Here is a 7608-nt window from a genome sequence, read left to right on the forward strand (position 1 = left end):
CTTCCTTGATTCCACATGCTGAAAAAAAAACACTGACACCCACCCCTCAGTATTCAATGAGATCCCCATGTGTGTGTTGTGGCACCCACAGACAAATAACATAGAACAAAATAACCCTAACTCTAAAATAAGTAGATTATAAGCCAACAGTTTATGCACCTAAATATGACAATCCTTACTGAAATCACATGAAACTTTGAGTAAATTCAGCAGAACAGAAATCTGAACCTCCACAATGCTTCCAAGCTTTCCTTCCTTTATCCCACATGTTGGAAAAAGAGCACTGACCTCCACCCTCCAGTTTTCATCTTACTTGCCAAAGTGTGTGTTGTGACACCAAAGATAAATAACATAGAGCACAATAAATACATAGAACAAAATAATAATTCATGATCAAGATGAGTTCATGACTGAGGAACAGAAGGGCATACTAATCAAAAATTGGCAAATAAAGCATATGAAGAGAAGGACCCAGGCAGTGGGGCCTAGGGCCTTTAATCCCAGCAATCAGAAGGCAGAGGATGTTGGATCTCTGTGAGTTCTATCCCAGAGTGGTCAACAGAGCAAGTTCCACAGGAATGGATCCAAAGCTCACAGAGAAAACTTGTCTCAAAAAAAAAAAATAAAATAAAAAACAACCAAAGAATGAAACAAAACAAAAAAAACCTCATAAAATAAAAAAATGAAGATCCAGGGTAAAAAACCTGTAGCTCCAAAACTGTAATTCAGTTATTTTCCAGAAAACAGTTGCAAATGAAGATGACTTTGTTATGTGGGACATGTCAGTCTCAAAATATAAATTTTCAGGGTACATGACTGGCAGTTGTAGTGATGATTGTCTTTAACCCAGTACTTGGAAGGCAGAGGAAGGCAGGTCTCTGTGTGTTTGTTTGAGGACTGCCTGGTCTACAGAGGTAATGTGAAGACAGACTCCATAGCTTCACAAAGAAACCTTGTATCAAAATCAAAATTAAAAAAAACTAACAACCCCACAAATATTGAGGGAGGTAACTAAACATATGTCACTGAGGACAATGAATAGAACAGCTGTCTCCCTGGGATGGTCCACTATATTCTGAGAAGGAGCCTGAGTGTCTCATCCACCACAGACTCTATGGACAAAACGGAGACCTGGGTGGTTTAGAATCCAGGCTGGTGTTCCTGATGAGTCAGCCAATAGGAACAATGGCCAGTGGCCCAATCCACGCTCCAAAGTGTTTTTGACAAAAAGAGCATTCTGGGTCCCATGAAAACAAAATAGCCTTGGAAGACAGCAGCCAATGAGGCTGTACCTGGTGTTGCTTCGGATGATCATAAAATCGTCTTCAAATTCGCGGCTTCAAGCACTGTCTGTGCGCACTGGCACTGGCACTGGTGTCAGCGAAGTGAACGCTCTGCCTTCACTCGCAAGACTGGCACCAACTGCCTCTTGACCACTCAGCTCGTGCTGTGTGCATCCTGATCTGCGACCTGATTGGTGACAGTTAAAGATCTGAGCCAATCAGATTGGCACACCAATCAAGACACCCTCATTGGTTAACGTGAAGTCACAATGACTTGTGTCAGCTCTAAAGTAATCTATCACGTGCCTACCCATGTGGACAGTAGGTAGGGGTCCCGTGAGAGCAGGCTTAGAGCAAGAAGGCTTTGCTTGCTCCGTTCCGTTTGTGCAAGGACATCCCAGTCAGCACGTGCCTCCCTGCTCCTTTTCCCTTCCTGGGTCTCCTGTAAGTCATGAAATAGACTTGGTTTCCTCAGCCCCAGGCCCCCACCCTCCTGGTCACCTGGACTCCCACAGCCAGCGTTTCCCTCAGGGCAGATTGCACAGGTGGTGTTTAGCATGCCACAAGCAACACAAACGAGCTTGCCTTCTCAGCTCTGCCAGCAGCTTTACCCTAGCCGGGCCCCGCCCCCGAGCAGTGCAGACTCCAGAGTACACAGTGCAGTCGCTGCCGGTCCTGGCCCAGGTGCCCATGTCTACCCTTCTGGATCCCAAGTAATGATGATCTCTTCCCAGATCTCCTATTCAGCCTCCCGAGGAGTCTAGTATATCCCTGGACAGGCACGTTCTACGTATGTTGTCCCAACACTGCAGGACCCCGTGTAGCCAGGAGCCCCCATTGCAAGCCCTACCGAGTTTGGGACCTATGCTGGTGCCTATCATTCAGCCCAAGGTGTACAGCAGTTTCTTGCTAGTGTGGCTCCTGCCCCAGTTCTGATGAACCAACCACCCCAGATTGCTCCTAAGAGGGAGCACAAAACTATCCGAATCCGAGACCCAAACCAAGGAGGGAAGGCTATCACAGATGAGATCATGTCTGGGGCTCACACTGCCTCTACACCCACTCCTCCTCAGACGGGAGGCGGTCTGGAGCCTCAGCCTAATGGGGAGTCGCCTCAGGTTGCTGTCATTATCCGGCCAGATGACTGATCACAGGGAACAGTCATTGTGGGTCAGTGAGGACGGTCTGGCCCAGAGCACAGCCCTGGCACAGAATCTCAGCCTCCATCGCCTTCTCCAACCCCATCACCAACCTCAATTTTGGAACCCGGGTCTGAGTCTAATCTTGGTGTCCTCTCTATTCCTGGGGACACTATGACAGCGGCGATTATACAAATGTCTGTACAAGAATCGACTCCCATCTCTTGTGAAACTGGAGAGCCATATTGCCTGTCTCCAGAGCCCACTCTTGCTCAACCAATTTGGAAGCAGAAGTGACTCAGCAGACCCATTCCAGAATCTGAGTTCTCTTCCAGTCCTCTCCAGGACCTCCCCCTTGACAGGCCCCCGTCCCAGCCCAATTGTCTCAGAGTTTAGAGGTGGCTGCAACCACCCAAGTGGAAATATCTGTGCCAAAGAGGAGGCAGAAATTTAAAGAGGTAAATAAGGAGGCTGCGGGTGACCTTCCGGATGCCTTCAAGGAGGTGGACCCAGCAGTGGACCCAAGGGGGTAGTGAATCAGCCTCCCACAGGCAGCACCCCAATCCCAGAGTAAGAGGGCAGCACTGTGTCCCCACAGCCTGAGGAAGCAGAGGAATCCCAGGAGTCTAAGGAAGACAAAATTCACAATGCTGAGAATATCCAGCCTGGGGAAGAGAAGTACGAATACAAGTCAGATTAGGGGAAGCCTCTGAACCTTGAGGAGAAGAAGCGCTACAACAGGGACTTCTTGCAGGACTCTCAGTTTATCTTTGCCAGGTGCAGGAACCAGAAGCATTGCCCCATATCACCGACGTGGTTCTGGACAAGGCCAATAAAACACCACTTCGGCAGCTGGATCCCTCCAGACTACCTGGCATAAACTGTGGCCCAGATTTTACTCCATCCTTTGCCAACCTTGGCCGACCAACCCTCAACAGCCGTGGGCCCCAAGGGGTGGACCAGGTGAGGAGCTGCCTCGAGGGCTGCAGGCTGGCCTGGGACCTGGTGCTCTCAGCAGGTACCAAGAAAGGACATGCCCACGATGATTTCCTGCGTGATAATGACTGAAGACATAAAACTGAACAAAGCAGAGAAGACTTGGAAACCCCGTAGCAATCGGACAGCTGCTGATGGGGATCGAGGGGAAGACGATGCGGATAGAAGCAAAACCCAGGACCTGTTCCACAGGATGTGCTTCATACCGAACAAGCTGACACCCCAGATGTTCCAGCAGCTGACGAAGCAGGTGACACGGCTGGCCACTGTCACCGAGGAACGCCCCACAGGATTTACTGACCTCATCTTTGAGAAAGCCATTTCAGAGCCTTTTCTCTGTGGCTTAAGATGTTAGCAGAAGCAATAATGCATGACTGTGTGGTCAAACTGCCGCTGCGGCAGAAGAACGGGGTCCCCTGAAGGAAGAGCTGGGAGAGGCTCGGACACAGCTCGATGGCGCTCTTTAGGGAACATCACAGTCACTGGAGAGTTATTCAGGCTGAAGATGTTAACTGAAGCAATAATGCATGACTGTGTGGTCAAACTGCTTAGGAACCATGATGAAGAGTCCCTGGAGTGCCTCTGTCACCTCCTCACTATTGGCAAAGACCTAGACTTTGCAAAAGCCAAGCCTTGAATGGATCAGTATTTCAGCCAAATGGAAAAACTCATTAAAGAAAGGAAGACCTCATCTCGAATCCGTTTTCTGTTGCAGGATGTACTGGATCTGCGGCAGAGCAATTGGGTGCCTCGCCGAGGGGATCAGGGACCCACGACTATTGATCAGATCCACAAGGAGGCTGAGATGGGAGAGCCCCGAGAACACATCAAAGTGCAGCAACTCATGGCCAAGGGCAGTGACCAGTGTCAGGGTGGCCCTCCAGGCCTGCCCACCAGCCGTGGTCTTCAGCTTGTGCATGATGGTGGCTGGAATACTGTCCCCATTAGCAAAGGCAGCCGCCCCAGTGACACCTCGCAGCTGACCAAGATCACCAAGCCTGGTTCCATGGATTCCAACAACCAGCTCTCTGCACCGGGAGGGCGACTGAGTTGGGGCAAGGGCAGCAGTGGGGCTCAGGAGCTAAGCCCTCAGACACAGCATCAGACGCTACTTGCCTTGAATCGCTTTCTGCTCTTCAGCAAGCATTGCCCACAGAGAACACAGACAGCAGGCGTGTTGCACAGAGGAGTAGCTTAAGCCAGGAACGAGGTGAGAAAGCCGGGGACCGGGGAGACAGACTGGAGCGGAGTAAGCAGGGGAGGTGACCGTGGGGCAGACTCGATCGTGCCAGAACACCAGCCACCAAAACAAGTTTGAGCAAGGAAGTGGAGGAGCCGAGTAGAGAGCGGCCTTCCCAGCCTGAGGACTGCACATGGCAGCCAGCCTCACAGAAGAGCGGGGTTGGGGTCCTGTGAAGCAGGAAGCCACTCTACCTCCCATGAGCCCTCCATGGCTGCACTCTCTGAGGATGAGGTGGAGAAGAAATCTAAGGCCGTCGTTGAGGGATAATTCCATCTCAGTGACGTGAAGGAGGCAGTTCAGTGTGTCCAGGAGCTGGCTTCGCCCTCCTTCATCTTTGTGCGCATGGCATTGAGTCCACGCTGGAACGCAGCACCATTGCTCGTGAACAGATGCGGCGACTGCTGCACCAGCTGCTCTGCGCAGGGCGCCTCTCCACTGCCCGGTACTATCGAGGGCTGTATTTTGAATAATGGAATATAAAATAGAGATCTTGACATATGAAGCATTAAACATGAATTATGTGTTATATATTATACATTATTGGATACAAAATAGGAATTGTGAAAATAGAACTATGAAATGTGAATGATGAATCGAGAATTGTGAATTATAAAATTAAAACTCACAAAATGTAAAATATGGATCTAGGATTCCGAATTATGAAATGTGAATTAGTTATCCTGAAATATGAATTATGAAATATCAACTATGGATCGTGAAAATACACTATTAAATATAATGTTGGATTGTGGATTATGAATTATGTAATATGATTTTGGATCATGAAAAATGAATTATAGAAGATGAAAAATGAATTAAGATATATGAATAATTGGGTGAGAATTATGACTTGTGAAATTTGAGTTATGGATCAAAGATTATGAGTTATGAAACATAAACTATGTACTAAGGATTATGAATAATGGAATATTAAATATGGATCCTGGCATATGAATTATATAATAGCAAATATAGATTTTTCAAAAATATACACTATGAAATACCAATTATGGATCGTCAATATTTAATTTTTGAATTTGAATTGAGGATCGCAAACCTGAAGTAACATGTATGAATTATAGAATGTTAAATATTAATTATGAAATATGAACTATGGAACTTGAAACATGAATTTTGAAATGTCATGTATGGATTGTAAAATATGCATTATGAAATATGAGTTATGTTATGAATCATTTAATATGATTTATGAAATCGTGGATTTTTAAATTTTGAAATATGATTTACAGATGCAGTATTTGAATTATGAAAGAAGAAATATGGATCTGGGATTTTAAATTATGAAATATGAATTATAGATACTGAAATATGAATTATGAAATATGCTTCATGGATCGTGAAATATGAATTATGAAATATTAATTAAGTATCATGAAATATGAAGTATGAAATATGAATTATGGATTGGAGAATATGAATTATGAAATGACAGTTATGGATCATGAAGTTGCAACTGTGAAAAATGAAAGATGGATCCTGAAATATGAATTAGGATATATGGATCAAGAATTGTGTATTATGTAATATGAATCACTGATTATAAAGTATGAAGTAGGAAATATGAATCATGTATCATGAACTATAAATTTTGAAATCGGAATCATGAATCGAGGAGTATGAATTATGAAACATGAATCATAAATCTTGAAATGTGAATTATGAAATATGAATTTTGCATCAAGGCTTATGAATTCTGAAATATGAATAATGGGCAGTGTATTATGAATTATAAATATGATTATGATTTGTGGATTATGAATTATGACATATGAAGGATGTCTTGTGAAATATGAATTAAGAAATATGAATCATTCTTTTTGTGAAATATGAATTATGAAATATGAACTGTGGTTAGAGTATCATGATTCATGAAATATCGATTATGGATTGTGAAATATGAGCTATGATAAATGAATAATTGATTGTGAAATATTAAGTGTGAAATTTGAACTATTTGTCAAGGATTACAAATTATCAAATATGCATTATGGTTTGAGAAATATGAATTATAAAATATGAATCATGGAAACAGCAATATGAAGTAGGAAATGTGATTCTTGGATTGTGAATGATGAATTTTGAAGTATGAATTATGGATTGTGAAATATGAACTATGATATGTGAAAAGAGGATAATGTAATTTGAATTATGAAATGAGATTATGGATTGAGAAATGTGATATATGAATGTTGATATTCTGATAGTGAAACATGAATTATGAAAAATGATTAAAGGATTTTGAAATATGAATAATGTATCTTGAAAAATGAAATATGTAGATTAAGTATTAGATTGTGAAGTCATTTAGGTAATTAAATTTCGATACAGAATTATGAAATGTGAATCCTGAATCAAGAAATATGCATTATTAGAAATGAAATATTTCTCATGAATTATTAATCATAAATAGGAATAATAGATCAAGAATTATGAATTATGAAATACAAACTAAGTATCATGAAATATGAATTGTGAAATATAAAACATGAAACATTTATTTATATATTAAGAATTATTTATTATGTATACAGTGTTCTTTCTGCATTTGTACCTGCAGGCCAGTGAAATATGAATTGTGAAATGTATATTTTGGATCATCCAATACTAATTATGCTATATGAAATATGCATTGTTATATGTGGAGTATTAAATATGGATTCTGGATCATGAAATTTGAATTATGAAATGTAAATAATGGATCATGAAACGTAATTCATGTAATTTGAAATTTTTATTCTTAATTATGTACAATAATATGTGAATAATAAATTATGAATAATAGATCTAGGAGCTCTAGGCTCTACACATCTTCCATAGGATCCAGGGGTGTTCACAGAGGAGGCATGATCCCTCTACATCTTCTGTAAAGATCCATGGGTGGTCATAGAAGCCTCCTTAATTATTTATAACTGCCAAAGTTATATTT

The 7608-nt window shown here is 42.4% G+C and overlaps 1 pseudogene; it reads left to right on the plus strand.

Annotated features, from left to right (window-relative positions):
* Positions 1 to 1825: 1825 nt before the first annotated feature.
* Positions 1826 to 5131, plus strand: LOC101834894 (annotated as a pseudogene).
* The last annotated feature ends 2477 nt before the right edge of the window (positions 5132 to 7608 follow it).

The sequence above is a fragment of the Mesocricetus auratus genome, unplaced genomic scaffold, assembly GCF_017639785.1.
Source record: "Mesocricetus auratus isolate SY011 unplaced genomic scaffold, BCM_Maur_2.0 Super-Scaffold_100676, whole genome shotgun sequence".
In the NCBI taxonomy this organism is placed as follows: Eukaryota; Metazoa; Chordata; class Mammalia; order Rodentia; family Cricetidae; genus Mesocricetus; species Mesocricetus auratus.